The sequence below is a fragment of the Hemitrygon akajei genome, unplaced genomic scaffold (assembly GCF_048418815.1).
Source record: "Hemitrygon akajei unplaced genomic scaffold, sHemAka1.3 Scf000229, whole genome shotgun sequence".
In the NCBI taxonomy this organism is placed as follows: Eukaryota; Metazoa; Chordata; class Chondrichthyes; order Myliobatiformes; family Dasyatidae; genus Hemitrygon; species Hemitrygon akajei.
The window spans coordinates 1-20,581 of NW_027332111.1; the positions used below are offsets into that span (position 1 = coordinate 1).

At 40.5% G+C, this 20,581-nt stretch overlaps 1 pseudogene; it reads left to right on the forward strand.

Moving 5' to 3' along the window:
* The first annotated feature begins 5,350 nt into the window (after nt 1-5,350).
* Nucleotides 5,351-20,213, forward strand: LOC140724461 (N-acetyllactosaminide beta-1,3-N-acetylglucosaminyltransferase 3 pseudogene; annotated as a pseudogene).
* Nucleotides 20,214-20,581: the final 368 nt, after the last annotated feature.

Genomic DNA, 20,581 nt, shown 5'->3' on the forward strand with positions numbered 1-20,581 from the left:
GAGAAAACATCTCAACTGTCTTCAACTGGCGGTGCCTGGTTTCAGATCCTCACACAACAGGAACTATTTTGTCCACGTCCCTGTCAAGCTCCGCGGCATACTTTATGTCCCATCGAAGTTCCCACTCATTTTACCAAATTACCGCGGATGTAATCAAGTGCATTGTTATTACAAAACTGTAATGTATACAAGCAGGTCACCCATGTTTATTGTAACGCCACAGGTGAAGATCACAACAGATTCTTCATAGAAAAACTCATGGGGGCAGATATCTGTCTGCTGAACCTTCTTTTGATCTCCCACCTACCCACTAACATCTGACAGAAGGGAAACAACACTGCAGACTGTGAACCACAACAGGTCTCACCAACTGTCTATATAATGGAACCATCAACTCCTTACACCGCCTTCCCCCACGACCACCCCGCGCCCCGGCTAGTAATCTGCAATGTGGGTGGTTCCATACTTTTGACCACACACCGCGATGCCGTCTAGGATGGACAGATAGTCTCGGTCCCGCCACTGAGGGAATAAACAAAGCGAATCCTCAGTTCCCTCGGTCAGAGATCGGTAAAGCCCCGAGTGTGGACGGACCGGCCTCCTGCTGTTGCAAGCAGTAGCCCGGGGACCGTTCCGAGATGCGGGAAGCTCGCACCCCACGAGCACTTGCTGTTGATTCGGAGCCGGGTTGAAAGTGCGGCGATTCCAATAACACCCCCAACTGCACCGGTTACCCGCGGGAAATGCACAGGAAGTCGATGCAATCAATTAGCTGAAGGGAATTATTGATTCACTTAAAAGCGATTCGCCACAGTTCTGATATCGATCAGCACAATACGTTATCAATCCCATTCGTGCTCATAAAACTGGGTGACTGCCTTTGTGATGTTTATATATCAGTATATAGAGCTTCTTACCTTGTACATCGGCTCCAGGTTCTGTTACCACCCTGTCCCAGTAATGCTGTGTTACGGGTTCTGTAAGTAATGAATACACCCTGGTTAATGTTCAGTCAGCTCCTGGTGATAATCATTAACTAAACTCACATCTTTATCAGCGGGTCTCTCCGTATCCTGTACAGGGTACGTTCTGTTTCCAACAAACATCACCATGGAGGTGAAATGCGATCTCGATGACTTTGAGAGTGGAATGTTTGTTGGTGCCAGACGGTTCAGTTTGAATATCGCAGGAACTGCAGAATTCCTGGGATTGTCAAGTTCAACAGTATCAGTTTTTCGGAGAATGGTGCTGGGAAAAATTCAGGCAGCGGCAATTATGAGAGAGAAAAATCGTCTTAGTAATGAGAGAGATCGGTGGAGAAAGGCGGGACTGATTCAATCTGCCAGGAAGACGACAGTAACTCAAATAATCACGAACTACTGCACTGTGCAGAGAGGCATCACTGGACGCGTAACGTGTCGAACATTGAATTGGACGGGCTACGGCAGTAGAAGACCACGGATGTACAATCAGAGGCCGCATTATCAGGTACAGGAGGAGCACAATACAGTGCCTATAGAGATTTGTTATCAACAGCCTATGAGATTTAATTCAGCAAGTTTTATTTTAAATATCACTGACTGATACTTGCTGTCTTTACTAAAATAGCACACTCACTCCTGCAGAAAAATCAGGCGGATCCGCAAAGCCACACAGTTTGAAAAACAGTAAAGAAATGGTAGAAACACTAGAATTCCTGCCGTCACAAGGGGGCGTATTAACGCATCGTAACGTTGCCCACTCAGTACAGTCTCTGTGTTTACTCTGTGCTGAGCTCCTGATTCTGTTACCAGCGAATCCGAGCACCGGAATTCTGTGGACCCAAACAGTAAGTGAACACACTCTGGCCAATATTTAGTTGAGAACACACACATAAACCTGGACGTCACACTCATCAGCACGTAACTCCACATCCTGCTCCACCGCGCAATAACTAAACGACACAAAAACTCCTTCGAGCCAATGGTTCTGATGTGCTGTTCGATCCAGGCTTAATTTTGTACCTCAGTAGACGGTGACAAAGATTACATACTGTATCTCACGACAAATCGATCTGCTCCAGGGAGCAACCGCGACCCGAATCCTGGCTCAGATCGGGTCGTGTCATCGCATTAAATTATTGTTTACTTTGGATCCAATTTACTGTCAGACTATAAACTTCAGTGACAGCTGAGGGCAGAAATCGCTGTGGGCTTATAGGAAAGACACAGTAGCAGGACAGGCCATGTGAACTCTGGTGAAAAGATATGATTTTGGAATCATTTTTTCTTTTGAACACAGGACATTCCCTTTCACAAGATTTAACTATGCCCCGGCAGCCTGGAGCAGCACTGATCTCAGAGTCAACAACTTTATAAAGCAATCTGAAATATTTGTCCAGAATGGGGCCATTACATAAACGGGCAAGGCAGCAACTGTGTGGAGATAACAAACTGGAGATAACTAGGTCCAAAAGAGTACAGCAAGATAATAATGGATTTCACCTTCAGATTCTTGTTCATTTACTGGAAATAAATAATCTTATCAATCAGATGACTTTCATGACTGATGGGTCTATTTACGTTACTACGGTCGGCGTGTTTCCCCGCTCTCATCTTTACTTTACAAATACCTGAGCTGTTTCTCCTTACAGAATGATGAAAACCCCTTTAACATTAAATTCACTGGATGTGTTTTTGTCAGCCAGAGGATGCAGATGGGAGATCTAATTACATTCATATTCCGCATTCACTGTGACCATCGCAGATCTGTCGGTGATCTCAGCGCCTCAATCCTGTAACATCTCACTCACGTGTGCATCAAGCGCCATTACACTGCAGGATTACAAAGACTCTGTTTTTCCTGAACGTGGAGGACGATCATTCAAATGACGTACTAGACTCTAGGCGAGGGACAAATGCATTTCATCTGACTTCAACTGTTGGTGCCCATTTTGAGTTCCCACCCCGCCCCAACCCCCACCGGAACAGAAACCATTTTCTCTGCATCCCTGTAAAAACTCCGTGGGTTCTTTTATGCTGCATCAACATATATAGAACCTGTCATGTATACAGTCTGTCGTGTATACAATCTGTCATATATACAATCTGTCATTTACAAAATACGCCATGTACTGTATACAACCTGTCATGTATAAAATCTGTTATGTACAAAGTGTGTTATGTATGCTATCCGTCATGGACACAATCTGTCTTGTACACAATCCGTCAAGTATACAATCCGCCATGTATACAATCTGTCGTGCGTATAATCTGCCACATATACAATATGTCATGTCTACAATCCAGTCTCCACTCATTCATCTAACACCACATTATGTAACTATTTCTAACCGGAAAAGTTCTAAATGTATGAAAACAAGCCAAGATCACAGAGGCTCCCTCACAGGAAAACCCACATGGTCCAGTATCGATCTCCTAATCCTTATTTGAATTGCAACCTGCCCTGTTCTGTGCTATTATACCCGTCAAAACAGACTGTGCCGGCCCTATGCTTGAGAAGGGAAAACTCAGGCAAGTCACGAAATTGGAGCTCAATGCACTTTCCTCAATGGCAGCTAAATTGCGGGAAAATGTTTGTAAGGGATAGAATTTACTCGCTTCTGAAAAAAAGCAATAATTGGCACGAAAGGAGAGAGAAAATAAGCAGAGCGAGTCAGACATAGAGAAACAAACATACACACACATACAGAGCCATACAGAGACATACAGACAGAAATCCACAGAGACACGGAGAGAGGCACGGAGGCAGAGAGGCAGAGAGAGACAGCGAGAGGGAGATACACACAGAGATAGAGATACACAGAGAGAGAGATACACAGAGAATACACAGAGAGAGGGAGATAAACAGAGAGAGATACAGAAAGAGAGAGATACATAGAGTGGAGGTACAGAGAGAGAGAGAGAGAGAGAGAGAGAGAGATACAGAAAGATACACAGAGAGAGGGAGATACAGAGAAAGAGAGAGATACAGAGAGAGATACACAGAGAGAGATACAGAGAGAGATGCACAGAGAAAGAGATACACAGAGAGAAGAAGACACAGAGAGTGAGAGATACAGAGAGAGAGAGATACTGATGAACAAGGACTCCTAGATCTCTTTGTATTTCTCCCTTACCTAACTCTACACCGTTCATATAATAATCTGCCTTCCTGTTCTTACTCCCAAAGTGGATGACCTCACACTTATTCACATTAAACATCATCTGCCAAGTATCTGCCCACTCACTCAGCCTATCCAAGTCACTCTGAATTCTCCTAACATCCTCATCACATGTCACACTGCCACCCAGCTTAGTACCATCAGCAAACTTGCTGATGTTATCTCAATGCCCTCATCTAAATCGTTGATGTAAATCGTAAACAGCTGTGGTCCCAATACCGAGCCCTGTGGCACCCCACTAGTCACCACCTGCCATTCCGAGAAACACCCATTCACCGTTACCCTTTGCTTTCTATCTGCCAACCAGTTTTCTATCCATGTCAATATTTTCCCCCCAATGCCATGAGCTCTGATTTTACCCACCAATCTCCTATGTGGGACCTTATCAAATGCCTTCTGAAAATCGAGGTACACTACATCCACTAGATCTCCCTTGTCTAACTTCCTGGTTACATCCTCGAAGAACTCCAATAGAATAGCCTCGGAAGGCAGTGGAGGCCAATTCTCTGGATGCTTTCAAGATGGAGCTAGATAAGTATCTTATGGATAGTGAAATCAAGGGATATGGGGACAAAGCAGGAACCGGGTATTGATAGTAGATGATCAGCCATGGTCTCTGAATGGCGGTGCAGGCTCGAAGGACAGAATGGTCTACTTCTGCACCTATTGTCTATTGTCTATTGTCAGAGAGAGAGGGAGATACAGAGATACAGAGAGATACACAGAGAGAGTTACAAAGAAAGCTATATACAGAGGGAGGCAGAGAGAGAGAGATACACACACAGAGATACACAGAGAAAGGGAGATACAGAGAGAGACACACACACAGAGAGGGAGATACACAGAGAGAGGGAGATACGTAGAGAGAGAGATACAGAGAGAGAGAGAGAGTGACAGATACACAGATTGCGTTAGGTGGGACGAGCTGAGGGTAAGCGTTCGGCACGGACTAGAAGGGCCAAGATGGCCTGATCCTGCTGTAATTGTTCTATGGTTATAAAAGCTGATTGAAGCAAATTATTCTATTGTGCTATTCGGTCCAGGCTTCCTATTGTCCCTCAGTGCACGGTGACACAGATTACATCCAGTATCTGTCCACAACTCGATCCGCTCCAGGGAGCAACCGCGACCCGCATCCCGGCTCCGTTCAGTCGGTGTCATCACACTAATTCATCGCAACACGCTCAGAATGCTGGGGAAACTCAGTAGGCCAGGCGACATCTATGGAAAACAGGACAGTCGACGTTTTGGGCCGAGACCCTTCGGCAGCACCACTTTGCGGAACACCGACACTTTGACCGCCAGAAAAAAAAGCGGAATCTCCCAGTGGCCAGCCATTTTAATTCCACTTCCCATTCCCAGTCCAACATGTCGATTCCTGGTCTCCGCACTGCTGTGGTGAAGCGACACTCAGACTGGAGGAGCAACACCTCATGTTACGTCTGAGTCGCCTATAACCTGATAGCATGAACATCGATTTCTCAGACTTCAGGTAATACCGCCCCCCCCCCCTTCACCATTCCCCAATCCTCTCTCTCTCTCTCTGGCCTTATCTACTTGCCTGCCCATCGTCTCCTTCGGGTGCTCTTCCCTGCTTTTCTTTTTCCAGGCCTTCTGTCCTCTCCTATCAGATTCCCACTTCGTCAGCCCTGTATCTGTTTCACCAATTTCCCAGCACTTTACTTAATCCCTCCCCCTCCCGGTTTCACCTATCATTTTCCGCGACTTCCTCTACTCCCCTCCCCCTCCTTCTAGCTCTGACCTATCATCTTTTTTCTTTCTCCAGTCCTGATGAAGGGTCTTGGCCAGAAACTTCGACTGTACTCTTTTCCGTAGATGCTGCTTGGCCTACTGAGTTCCTCCAGCGTTTTGTGTCTGTTGCTTGTATTTCCAGCATTTGCAGATTTTCTCTTGTTTGGCATTAATTTATTGTATGCATGGGGATCAATTTATTTTCAGATTATAAATCGTAGCGACAGCTGGAGGCAAAGACCATTGTGGGTTTACTGGAAAAACACAGCAGCAGAACAGGAACTGTCAACTCCGGTGAAAAGTTATGATTTTGGAATAATATTTTCTTTTCAACATTGGATCTTCAATTTCACCAGATTTAACTGTTTTCCCACTGCCTGGACCTCCACTGATCTCAGAGTTAGCTCTTTTATAAAGCAAACTTCAATATTTGTCCTCTATGGGACCATTCCAATAACGGGCAAGGCAGCAGCTGTGTCCACATTACAATCTGGAGATAACCACTCGCTAAAGAGTACAACAGGATAAGAATGTATTTCACCTTCAAATTAGTGTTCACTTACTGGAAATAAGTAAACTGATCAAACAGATAAAATTCTGAATAATGGGTCTGTTTACTTTCCTCACGTTGGTGTGTTTCCCCACCCTCACACATACTTTACAAATAGCTGAGCTGATTCCCTTTACTGTGTGCTGAAAATCCCTTTAAATTTTCTTTTTCATTTTAAAATCTGTTTACTAATTATTATTGAAGATTGACAAAAAGGTACAGTAAGTCAATATGTCATAATGTGCAATTAGGAATTAAATTAGCAAATAACTGATTAACAAAGCTAAGCAATTTATCAAAAATAATAAGAACAGTAAAGTGTTAAGAATATTTCTATAAAGATAAAGAAGAAAAAAAGAACCGCTGCTAACTAAACAAAAACCCTACGAACTAAAACAAAGCCAAAAAGAAAACCCATTGAGAGCACACCCCAGAGCTATACATCATACGATCTTCCATAAAAAAGAACCCATCAATCCGCCAACTCAAATCCATTTAAAGAAAAATTGGAAGGAAAGCATATTAATTAACTCAAATCAGATAATAGTAGCGGCGAATGAATCCCACCTTTTCTCAAAATCGAATCGAGGATCAAAAGTTCGACTTCTATTTTTTTTCCAAACTAAGACATAGCATCACTTGAAGAAACCATTGTATCAAAGTAAGTGTAAAAGCATCTTTCTATTTCAGCAAAACAGCCCTTCTGGCCAATAATGTAACGAATGCAATTACATGTCCGTCTGATGGAGGAATACCATGAATATATTGAGGGATTATACCAAATAAAACTGTCAATTTATTAGGCGGTAAATTAATTTTAAAGCTTTTGAAATTGTAGAGAAAATAGATTTCCAAAAACGTTTCAATACAAAACACGAGCAAAATATATGTGTCAATGTGGCTGTCTCGGTTATACATCTGTCACACTGACTATCAACATTAGGAAACATTTCAGACAGTCTCTCCTTTGTCAAATAGTAAAGATGTACAATTTTAAATTGAATTAAAGAGGTGACTGGCACAAATCGAAGAAGAGTTAACCAACTTCAAAATCCGCAATCAATCTTCTGTTATCAAGGTCATGTTAAGCTTTCTCTCCCAATCTTGCTTATTCTTAAGTGAAGGGGTAATTGTGTTGTTGTAACAATAAATTATACATTTCCCCCAATAAAACCCTTCACTAAAGGATTCATTTTAAAAACATTATCTAACAGGTCAGAATCTTCTATATATGGAAAAGTACTTTAGTATTTTTGTAAGAAGTGACTGACCTGAAGATATTACAAGAAATGTGAATATGATAGAGAGTATTAGTTTCTAATTTCTGAAAAAGACATCAGGTCAGCCATCTTGGAACAAATCCGTGGAGGAACAAACCCCTTTGTTCCTCCAAAAAAAAAAGTAGGGATCTCTTAATGAAGGTTTAATTAAATAATTTCAATAAATTAAATTAAAAAGTTTAACTTTTTTGAAGATTAAAAAATTACGAAACTGGAACCAAATTTGTAATGACTGCTTAATCACAGGATATAAACTTAAATTAGTAATCTTGACCAGTTGTACAGACAAAGAATTTCCTAATAATGAGGTTAAATGAAACTGTTTCACAGCATTCAATTCCAAATCAGCCCAAGGTTCATCTTTATCAGCCCCATATAGCCAAAAGCACATCTAACGTATATTAACAGCCCAATAATACGTTCTTAAATAAGGCAAAGCAAGACTTGCATCTTTTTTAAAATTTTTGGAAATGATATTCAGCAATTCTTCGTTTTTGCATTATTCCAAACAAAAGTTGAAATAATGGAATCAACTTGATCGTAGAACTTCTTAGTTAAAAAAGGGATATTTTGAAATACATGTAAAAAATTTTGGTAAAATCATAATTTTAATTGCATAAATTCGACCGACTAACGAAAGTGTAAGTGGACTCCATATACAAAATAATTGCTTCATAAAATCCACTAAAGGAACCAAATTAGCTTTATAAAGATAATTATAATTTTAGTGATAATAATACCTAAATATTTAAATGTCCCGTAACTCTGAAAGGAATGTCATCATATATAGAAGCAGGATCATTTAGAGGAAATAATTCACTTTTATGAAGGCTTAGTTTATATCCTGAAAACTTTCCAGAATCATTTAATAGTTTCAATAAGCTAGGAATGGATTATTCAGGATTCAAAATATAAACTAAAAGATCGTCAGCATAAAGAGAGATCTTATGAACAGTCCCCACTTATAAAAATTCCATGAATATCTTTAGCTTTACGAAGTGCAATAGCCAAGGGTTCCAGCATCGAAGTAGATAACAAAGGATATAACGGACATCCTTGTCTCATACCCAATGAAAGCCGAAAAAAAGATCTGCAAGTGCTAGTAATAACAGTAGCAATAGGGCTTTTATATATCATTCTAATCCACTTATTAAAATTAATACCAAAGCCGAATTTCTCTAAAACATTAAAAAGTATCTCCATTCATTTCTATCAAATGCCTTTTCACCATCAAGAGACACGACACATTGAGAAACCTTAAAGAAGGATGAATCTATAACATTTAACAATCTTCGGGCATTAGAAAAGGAATAACGGCCCTTTATTTAAACCTAAACACGAGAAAATCTGCGGATGCTGGAAATTTAAGCCTTATAAAACCTGTTTGATCTTGAGAAATAATTATAGCTGAAGCATTTCCATCCAGTTGTAGCAATATTTTTGAGAGAATTTTAGCATCCACATTTAAATAATGAACTAGGTCTATATGAAGCACAGTCAGTATAATCTTTATCTTTCTTAAGAATTAAAGAAATAGAAGCTTTATAAAATGTGCGAGGTAACTCTCCCTATCAAAAAAGAATCTTTAAGTGTTTCCAACATATATGAAGAGAGCAATTTTTCAAATTTTTTACAAAATCCTACAGAATACCCATCCAGTCCAGGAGCTTAATGAGATTGCAATGAAAAATTAGCATTCTAAATTTCCCTTTCAGTAATAGAAGCATCAAGATTTGTTGATCCTCAACAGAAATTTGAGGAAAATCAATCTTTTGTAGAACCATATCCATTTTAGAGGAATCAGCTGGAAACTGAGATTTGTAAAGTTCAATATAAAAGTCTTGAATTTTTTTAGTAATATTTTCATAATTGCATACTAAACTACCATCTCCCTGACGAATTTTTAAAATTTCTCTTTTAGCTCCAGCTGCTTTAATTGAGATGCTAATAGATTGTTATTTTTATCTCTAAACACATAAAATTGACTTATCAATTTAAGTAAAATCCTTTCAATCGGATAAGTAATAATAAATTACATTGTGATTGGAGTTCAACTCTTTGTTTAAATAAATCAATGTTAGGACAGACTGCATAAATATTATCTAAGTCTTTAATTTGTTTTGAAATCACATCTAACTCTGTTTTTGTCTGTTTCTTAAGCTTAGCTGAGCAGGAAGTTATCTGACAGCGCAGATATGATGTAAATGTATCCCATATAATCAATTTTGAAACATCTCCCGTATTGTTAAAAAGAAAAAAAAAATCTTTTATCTGAGTCTCAACAAATTTGACAAAGTCTGGACTTGGTAATAAATTTTCTGGAAAACGCCAAGGCATCATTCAATTCAACAGCTAAACTTAAAGGCGCATGATCCGAAATGACTATAGCATCATATTCACATTTCTGGACTTTGGACTAAAATCGGGGATCAACTAGGAAGTAATCGATTCTCGAATATTTTTGTGAACGTGAGAAAAAAAAGGAATAATCTCAACCATTGTAATAGAAATGTCCCCAAATTTCAACCCAGGCCAAAATCAATTAGAAAAATATTAATAAGTGATGCAGAACAACTCGGAAGCCGCTGATTAGTTGAACTCTTGTCAATCAAAAGGTTTAAACAAAAGTTAAAATCACCACCCATTAACAACATATATTCTTTTAACTCCAGCAATAAAGCAAATACATTTTTTTAAAAAAAGAAGGATCATCTACATTAGGTCTATATAGTTTAACCAGAAGAATTTTTATATTGCAAATTGTTCCTTTAACAATTAAAAATCTACCATTAATATCTGACACAATATCTTCTTGGATGAATAAAGTATTAGATTTAACAAAAATAGATACTTCCTTTGTTTGATTTTGACACGTAGCTTGAAATTGAAGGCCCTTCCACATTTTAAAAAATCTATTTAGATCGCCCGTTATGATATGCGTATCTTGAACAAAAATTGTATCGGCTTAATGATTTTAAAAGTCTTTTTTTTCGCTTAATAGGATGATTCCAATCACGTACATTCCAACTTACATCATTTATCTGTGTATTTGCCATAAAGAATATTCTATTTAACACATAAATGGAAGCATACCAGCGCAGGTAAATCAAAACTGGCGCTGCTAAGTACCACCATACACAAAATGAGCATGTTCCGGAACTCCGTAATGGGAAAAAAAATCCTCCCCAAAAAAAAAACTAAAATAATCTTACAATTAATCTTGTAAATCAAAACTAACCCCAATCCTCCCACCACCCCAAAAAGCCCGAAAATCGGTTTAAAAAAGCCGAAATGCATCCCCATAGAGAAAAAACGGAAGGGTCTCCGCGAGCTGCCCATTTTATTATAGTGGTTTAAAAAAGTTTTCCTTATTCCTCCCGCCAGTTACAAAAAAAGACTAGATACGGCCTTAAAATAGAGGAGCCCTGCAAAGGGGAAAAATATTTTGCTAAATATAAAAAAACTTTACACTACAAACCAACCCAACACTTTATCAAGTCATGTTAACTGGTTCCTCTGCTCACTTACAGGCCTTACTTCTAACATATATATATATATAAATATATATGTAATTTAAATATCAATTTACTTTAATGCCTTCCTTTACTTTACTTAGTATTATTATACTGAAACAATGGATACTGGTAAGGCAAGGTAATCAGTAAAACATGGAACAGATTCCCAGCTGAAATGGTTAATACAAGTGATCAGAGAAAGTACAGGGATCTCAGAGATGTTTTTTTCCCCTAGACCAGTGGGTCCGTGGAAAGATCTGCCATGTGTAGTCAGATGAGGCAGGACACAACAGGGACATTCAAAACACTCCTAAATAGGCTCATCCTTTAACATTAAAATCACTAGATATATTTTTGCCAGCTAGAGGATGCTGATGGGAGATTTAATAAAGTTCACATGCTGAATTTACTGTGACCGATCTAGGTTTGTCTGTGATCTCAGCGCCTTAATCCTGCCTCTCACCAGTAACATCTCGCTCACTTGTCCTTCAAGGAACGTTACACTGCAGAGATTACAGAAATAATTGTAATAATCTGCTTTCAACTGTCTTCAAATGCTTTCAGTTCCTCCCACAACATGAACTATTTTGGTCCACGTCCCTGTCAAGACGCCGCAGGATACTTTATGTCTCATCAAATATCCCACTGATTTTACCAAACTACTACGGATACAATCGAGTACATTGCTAATAAAAAAAACTGTAATGTATTCACCACCCTGTATACTTTTGGTCATGTCAAATTCCTCTCAATCACTGAAAAGAAGCCAATATCACGGACGTTTCTTCACAGGACAACTCACAACGCGCAGATTCTCTCTCCTGTTAAACCTGTTTAAAGATCTCTCAACTACCCACACACATTCTGACACAACGGAATCAACACAAGACGGTGATCCACAACAGGTCTCACCAACGACTCTGTAATGGAACCATCACATCTTTACACGTCCCCCCCCCCGCTATAATATGCAGTGCGTGTAGTTCTAATAATTTTCGCCATCACCCAGTAGCTAACCTAACGAAATGTCCTCAAGAATAGACAGGTAGTGTCCGGTCCCGCCAGTGAAGGAATAAGCAAAGCAAATCCTCAGTTCCCTCGGCCAGGGATCAATAAAACCCCGAGTGTGGACGGGATCGACTTCCTGCTGTTGGAAGCAGCAGCCCGCGGACGGTTCCGAGATGCGGGAAGCTCGCACCTCCGGAGCCTTTTCTGATGATTCGGAGCTGGGTTGAAAATGCAGCTTTTTCTATAACATTTCCAACAACACCGGTTTCCCGCGGGACATGCACAGGAAGTCGGTGCATGCAATTAGCTGAAGGGAATTATTAATTCTTTCAAAAGCGATTCGCTACAGTTGTATGGATTGAACAACCCAATACGTTCTCAGTCTCATTTATCTGTTCACAAAAGTGGCTAAATGCCTTTGTGATGTTTATATGTCAGTAGATCGAGCTTCTTTCCGTGTACAGATTCTGTTACCACTCTGTCCCAGTAAGGCTGTGTTACGGGTTCTGTACGTAATGAACACACCCTGGTTAATGTTCAGTCAGCTCCTGGTGATAATCATTAACTAAACCCACAGGTTTATCAGCGGGTCTCTCCGTGTCCTGTTCCTTAGTAAAGAGTACGTTCTGTCTCCAACAAACATCACCAAGGAGGTGAAATGATGATCTGGATGACTTTGAGAATGGAATATTTGTTGGTGCCAGGCCGTTCAGTTTGAATATCGCAGGAACTGCAGAACTCCTGGGTTTGCCAAGTTCAACAGTCTCCGTTTGCGGAGAATGGTGCTGGAAAAAGAAATCAATTAGCGGGCAATTCTGAGAGCAAAAATGCCTTGGTAATGAGAGATTAGTGGAGAAAGACGGGTCTGATTTAATCTGCCAGGAAGGCGACAGTAACTCAAATAATCACGAACTACTGCACTGTGCAGAGAGGCAACACTGGACGCGTAACTTGTCGAACATTGGACTGAATGGGCAACGGCAGTAGAAGACCACGGACATACAATCAGTGGCCGTATTAATAGATACCGGATTAGCACAATACAGTGCACATAGACATTTGTTATCAACAGCCAATGAGATTTAACTCATAAAGTTTTATTTTAAATATCACTGACAGATACTTGTTGTCTTTGCTGGAATAGCACATTCACTTGTGCAGAAAAATCAGGCTGATCCGCAAATCCACACAATTTTAAAGACAGTGATGAAATGGTAGAAACACTAGAGATTCCTGCCGTCATAAGGGGCGCATTAACACATCGTAACGTTACCCACCCAGTGCCGTCTCCGTGTTTACTCTGCGCTGAGCTCCTGATTCTGTTTCCAGCGCATCCGAGCACCGGAATTCTGTGGGCCCAAACAGTAAGTGAACATACTCTGGACAATATTTAGTTGAGAACACACACATAAGCCTGCACTCACACTCATCAGCACGTAAACTCCAGACCCTGCTCCACAGCGCAGGAACTAAAACGACACAAAAACTCCTTCGAGCCAATGGTTCTGATGTGCTATTCGATCCAGGTTTAATTTTGTAGCTCAGTAGACGGTGACAAAGATTACGTACTGTATCTCACGACAAATCGATCTGCTCCAGGGAACAACCGCGAACCGAATCCTGGCTCAGATCGGGTGGTGTCATCGCATTAATTTATTGTTTACTTTGGAACTAATTGACTGTCAGACTATAAACTCTCGTGACAGCTGAGGGCAGAAATCGCTGTGGGCTTATAGGAAAGGACACTGCAGCAGGATGGGCCATGTGAACTCTGGTAAAAAGTAATGATTTTGGAATAATCTTTTGAACACTGTACATTCCTTTTCGCCAGATTTAGCTGTGCCTCGGCAACCTGGAGCAGCACCGGTCTCAGAGTCAACAACTTTATAAAGCAAACTTAAATATTTGTCCACAGTGGGGCCATTACAATGATGGGCAAGGCAGCAGCTATGTAGTGATTACAAACTGTTGATAACCACGTCCAAACGAGTGCAACCTATTTCACAAACAGATTAGTGTGCACTTACTGGGGAAAAATAACCTTATCAATCAGATGACTTTTATGGAGTAATGGGTCTATTTACGTTACTCCCGTCCTTGTTACCCAGCTATTCCCGTTACTTCACAAATACCTGAGCTGTTTAAAGAAGAGGAAGTGCTGGCGCTATTAAGGAATATAAAAGTGGATGAGTCTCCGGGACCTGACAGGATATTTGTTAGGACCTTAAGGGAAGTTAGTGTAGAAATAGCAGGGGCTCTGACCAGAATAATTTCAAATATCATTACAATAGGTGGTGGTGCCAGAGGATTGGCGAATTTTTCAAGTGGTTCCATTGTTTAAAAAGGTTTCTAAGAGTAAACCTAGCAATTTACAGGCCTGTAATTTTGAGGTCAGTGGTGGGTAAATTAATGGAAAGTATTCTTAGAGATGGTATATATAATTATCTGGATAGATAGGGGTCTGATTAGGAGTAGTCAGCATGGATTTGTGCGTGGAAGGTCCATGTTTGGCAAATCTTATTAAATTTTTTTGAAGAGGGTATCGAGGAAAGTTGGATGAGGGGTAAAGCAGGGGATGTTGCCTATATGGACTTCAGTAAGGCCTTTGACAAGATTCCGCACGGAAGGTTAGTTAGGGAGGTTCATTCGTTAGGTATTAATATTGAAGTAGTTAAATGGATTCAACAGTAGCTCGATGGGAGATGCAGAGAGCAGTGCTGGATAACTGTTTGTCAGGTTGGAGGCCAGTGACTAGTGGTGTGCCTCAGGAATCTGTACTGGGTCCAATGTTTTTTGTCATATACATTAATGATCTGGATGATGGGGTGGTAAATTGGATTAGTAAGTATGCCAGATGATACTAAGATAGGTGGCGTTGTGGATAATGAAGTAGGTTTTCAAAGCTTTCAGAGAGATTTAGGCCAGTTAGAAGAGTGGGCTGAAAGATGGCAGATGGAGCTTAATGCTGATAAATGTGAGGTGCTACATTTTGGTAGGACTATTCAAATTAGACATACATGTTAAATGATAGGGTATTGAGGAATGCAGTAGAACAGGGTGATCTAGGAAATAATGGTGCATAGTTCCCTGAAGGTGGAATCTCGTGGATAGGGTGGTGAAGAAAACTTTTGGTATGGTGGCCTTTATAAATAAGAGCATTGATATAAAATAAGAGCATTGATATAGGAGTTGGGATGTAATGTTAAAATTGCGCTGAGTAGGCTACGGTCAATTATGGAAAACTCTGAACATCCTCTACATAGCACCATCCAGAGACAGAGAAGCAGTTTCAGCGACAGGTTACTATCGATGCAATGCTCCTCAGACAGGATGAAGAGGTCAATACTCCCCAATGCCATTAGGCTTTACAATTCAACCGCCAGGACTTAAGAACTTTTTAAAAGCTATTATTAATGCTTTTTGAGATAGTGATTTAGATGCATATCATATTTTTTACTGAGTTAAGTATTGTATGTTATTAGTTTTGCTACAACAAGTGTATGGGACATTGGGAAAAAAAAGTTGAATTTCCTCATGGGGATGAATAAAGTATCTATCTATCTATCTATCTATCTATCTATCTATCTATCTATCTATCTATCTATCTACCTATCTATCTATCCTATCTATCTATCTATCTATCTATCTATCTATCTATCTATCTATCTATCTATCTATCTATCTATCTATCTATCTATCTATCTATCTATCTAATTGTACAAGGGATTGGTGAGACCAAATTTGGAGTATTGTGTACAGTTCTGGTCACCGAATTATAGGAAGGATGTCAACAAAATAGAGTACAGAGAAGATTTACTAGAATGTTGCCTGGGTTTCAGCACCTAAGTTACAGAGAAAGGTTGAATAAGTTAGATCTTTATTCTTTGGAGCGTAGAAGTTTGAGGGGGACTTGATAGAGGTTTTCAAAACTATGAGGGGGGATAGATAGAGTTGACTTGGATAGGCTTTTTCCATTGAGAGTAGGAGAAATTTAAACAAGAGGACATGAGTTGAGATTCAGGAGGTAAAAGTTTAAGGGTAACACGAGGGGAACCTCTTTACTCAGAGAGTGGTAGCTGTGTGGAACAAGGTTCCAGTAGAAGTGGTAGAGGCAGGTTCGATATTGTCATAAAAAATGGATAGGTATATGGGCAGGAAAGGAATGGAGGGTTATGTGCTGAGTGCAGTTCGGTGGGATTAGGTGAGAGTAAGCATTCGATACGGACTAGAAGGGCTGAGATGGCCTGTTTCCGTGCTGTAATTGTTATATGGTTATATGTGAGGTGATGGACATTCAAATGAAGTAGAACTTGTACAATGAAAGGCAAGGCGCTGACAAGTCAGTTCACTGAAAGGCAGGATGGTGAAAGAAAGCGTTTAGCATGCTAGCCTTCATCAGTTATGGTGTAGAGTTTAAGGGCGGTGCTTTATTTGCAGTTACATAAATTGTTGTTGAGACCACTTTTGAATATTTTGTACAATTTTGGTTACCCTGTTATAGGAAAGACGCTGTCAAGTTGGAGAGGGTGCAGAAGAGATTTAGGAGGATGTTCTTTGGACTAGAGGGCCTGGGTTACAGAGAGGTTGGCCATGCTGGACCTTTATTCCTTGGAGAATGAGAGGTGACCTCAGAAGTTTAAAATCACAAGGGGTATTGATAAGGTGGATTGTCATTATTGGAGAGTTGGAGAGTCCAACATAAGAGGTCACAGATAGAAGAGAAAGAGGGGAAACATTGAAAAGAGAAATTGGGATAACTTCTGTACACAGAGGACCGTGAGTACACGGAAGAAGCTACTAAAGGAAGTGGTTGAAGTGGGATCAACTGCAACATTTAACCGGCATTCGGACGGGTACATGGAAGGGAGAGACTTGGAGAGTTATGGGCCAAACAAGACAACTGGGACTAGCAGGGAGGATGCTGTGGTTGGTATGGACCAGTTGAGCCGAAGGGCCTGTTTAGATCGCATTACTCTAGGATTCCATAATTCTAAAGTGACACAAGTTGCATCCCAGTGCAAATAGTTTTACTTGTACACATCGTTCTGCTGTCAGTCACTGGCATCTTTTCAGGGCTCCTGGCATCCAAGGTTTTACTCATACACATTGTGGATCATGCTAACTATCTGCCCTGTTCTGCTATCAGTTATCTGTGCTTTCTCTGGGCTCCTGGAGTCCAAGGTTCACTGCTCTTCATGAAGCGTAAATTCCTGCCGTAGGTGATGCTGGTGCCGTTTTCCTTCAATAGATATGGGCCTGCGATGGCTTCGCTGTCTTGTCACAATTGCATACTGCTGAATGTCTGGGTGGAATAAGCCTTGCCTTTGGGACTAGTTATGCCTTAGTTGCAGCCTTCCATAAAGTGGCTTGACCAATGGATGGCAGCGTGGGTGGGCCACTGCTAATTTAACTTTGAATACAATTCTCTGGTTAAAATAGAAGCAGGAAGCCAAGGTCCTTGAGTATACTTCTCTTTGTTTCTCCTATTGAAGGCATACATAGACCTGGTTAAAATGCCATAAAAATCAGATGCTTTCAGTAGCTGTACTAACACGTTACCTTCCCTGCACTGCCATATATTCGGTTACTAATATAACAGATCAATAACAGATCATGTTCCATAGTATCAATAACCTGTGAACTCAAACTGAATGTTGAACGAGCTGGGGCCTTCCTCTTTAGAGCAAAGTGGGAGGAGAAGTGAATTGATAGAGGCGTATAAGCTGATAAGAGGTATAGATAATGGAGAGCCAACAACATTTTCCCAGGGCAGAAAGGGCTAATATGATGGGGCATAATGTTAAGGTGATTACAGAAAAGTTTAGGGGATTGTCAGAAGTAGTATTTTTTTTAAAAAGAAAATGGTGGGTGTATGGAATGCACAGCCTGGGTAGTGATAAGGGTAGATGCGTCAGTGAGATTTAAGAGGCTTTTAGATAAACACATGGATGAAAGAAAAATAGAGAGCTATTTGAGAGAGTAGGGATAAATTGATCTTGGAGCAGAATAAATGGTCGATTCAACATCATGGGCCAAAATGCCTGCATTGTGCTCTATTGCTCAATGTCTCAGTTCAGTTTAAGCACGAGAGGAGTGATGAGAGCTGTGAAGAGAGGTGGAATACGGCCGTTGGAATCATATATCTTTAAAGCCCAGAAAGAAACTATGCGATTTTCAGTTTAATGACAGAGATGGTATCCTATAGGTAGATTTGTTTTTCTGCTGGAATGGAATGCTTCAGGTCAATTAAACTTTCAACAGTGTGTAGGGCCCTGTCCATTACTTACCTCACCATCACTTTGAGGTCAATATTACAAAGCATTAGTGAACCTCATTACAGTTGAAACTTCCCATTCTTCTCAAGCATCATGTAAATGTAAAGTTTTCTTTGAATTAATCCATATTTGTTTCTCTGCTTCAGGTGAAAGATGAGAGGACACTGGCGATTCTATAAGAAAGTAGTGCTGGGTGTTTTGATTACTCTGGGATTGTTCTTCGTGTTCTGGGATAATGACCAACGTCGAGAGACTGATGATGTTGCAGAAACTGTTCATCGCAAAGATCTGCCCAAGGTTGTTACTGCTGATGCAACTAAATCAGTGCTCAAGCCAAAGTGCCACGCGAATACGACATTGTTGCACCTGTCCTCATTTGATCAACAGAAAGAGCACATAAAAAACTTCTTGATGTATAAACACTGTCGAGAATTTGACATGATTCAAAACGTCCCAGATAAATGCGGTGGTCCAGAAGGATCTCAGAATGTCTTCCTGCTCCTGGTAATCAAATCTGACCCTTTCAACCAGGATCGGCGGGAAATGGTAAGGAAGACCTGGGGCAGAGAACGCGAATTCAATGGGGTCCTAATTAAGAGAGTCTTTATCTCCGGTGTCTCCCCTGACCAAAAAGAAAGTAGGAAATTGAATCAGCTGTTAGCAATGGAAAACAGAGAACACGGAGATGTCCTACAATGGGATTTCTTGGATACCTTTTTCAACCTCACCCTCAAACAATACAAGATGCTGCAGTGGGTCAGTGAATTTTGGCCCAGTGCCAAATTCATCTTCAATGGAGATGATGATGTTTTTGCCAACACCGATAACATGGTTGATTACTTGCTAGGCATGAAGGTTCACCAACACCTGTTTGTGGGCCATCTCATTTATGGGGTTGGGCCCATTCGCCAGAAGTCGAGCAAGTATTATGTGCCAGAAATAGTGACCACCATCAAGTCGTACCCACCATATGTTGGTGGAGGGGGCATACTTATGTCTGTGTATACAGCTCACATCATTTACCACATAGCCCAAGACCTTGAACTATACCCCATTGATGATGTATTTTTGGGGATGTGTCTGGCCAAGTCTGGACTAGCCCCACGCTCCCATAGCGGATTCAGGACAGCTGGAGTCAGGGTTCCTTCAACCCAAGATGACTCTTTTAATCCTTGCTATTACCGTGAGTTGCTGCTAGTGCACCGTTTTCGGCCTTTCGAACTGCTGTTGATGTGGGATGCGGTGCATGATGCTAATCTGAAGTGTGTTCATGCTTCCCAGAAGTCTGCACCCACGAAAAGGACCGCATGAGTCATGAGAGAATGTAGCAACTGTTGGAATGCAATGCAGTTTGTAAACGAGTGTTAATCAGTTGTTTATGCAATGTAAGAAGGTTAATTCCTAAATTATATTGGAGGATACATTAATTCATAGAGTTGGTGCCTTTCCACATTCTAAAAATGTTTGAAAAGCTGTCAGGTGTCATCACTCAGCCTAATTCTTACTGCACCCAGAATGACATTACAATATTGACAGGAGCATCACAATTTAAGTCAATTGTAAAGTTATTCCAAGTGAGTAGTCCTTGTTGCATTGCGTGCTGATGGGTTCAGCATGTTCACTTGGGGCATTTGTATAATAAGCCACCAATAAAATTTTTAGTAACAGTTATATCTGTGTATTTTTTTCTTGCCGTTTCTTACATGACCCTTGCAAAATGTGAAAGAGAAAAATGCATTTCTTGGACTGGAACTGTGAGAACAACAAATAATCTGGATCTAAAATTGTCTCAGGGTTGGAGGAATACAGAAACTTATGGTCATCACTTCTGTACTCAAATGTCAGCCTGCATTGTGTCTGTGTAACTACATATCAAATAGAAGCACACACGCAGGAGATGGAGTATTCTTTAACTGGAGTATTCACATTGCAGAGTGGGAAAGTGATCAATGAACATGTAGGGACAACAGATCAATATGCATACATAGATGGCAGTCCATATGTAGTGCGAAGGGGAGTGGCATTAGATTTGGCAGGTG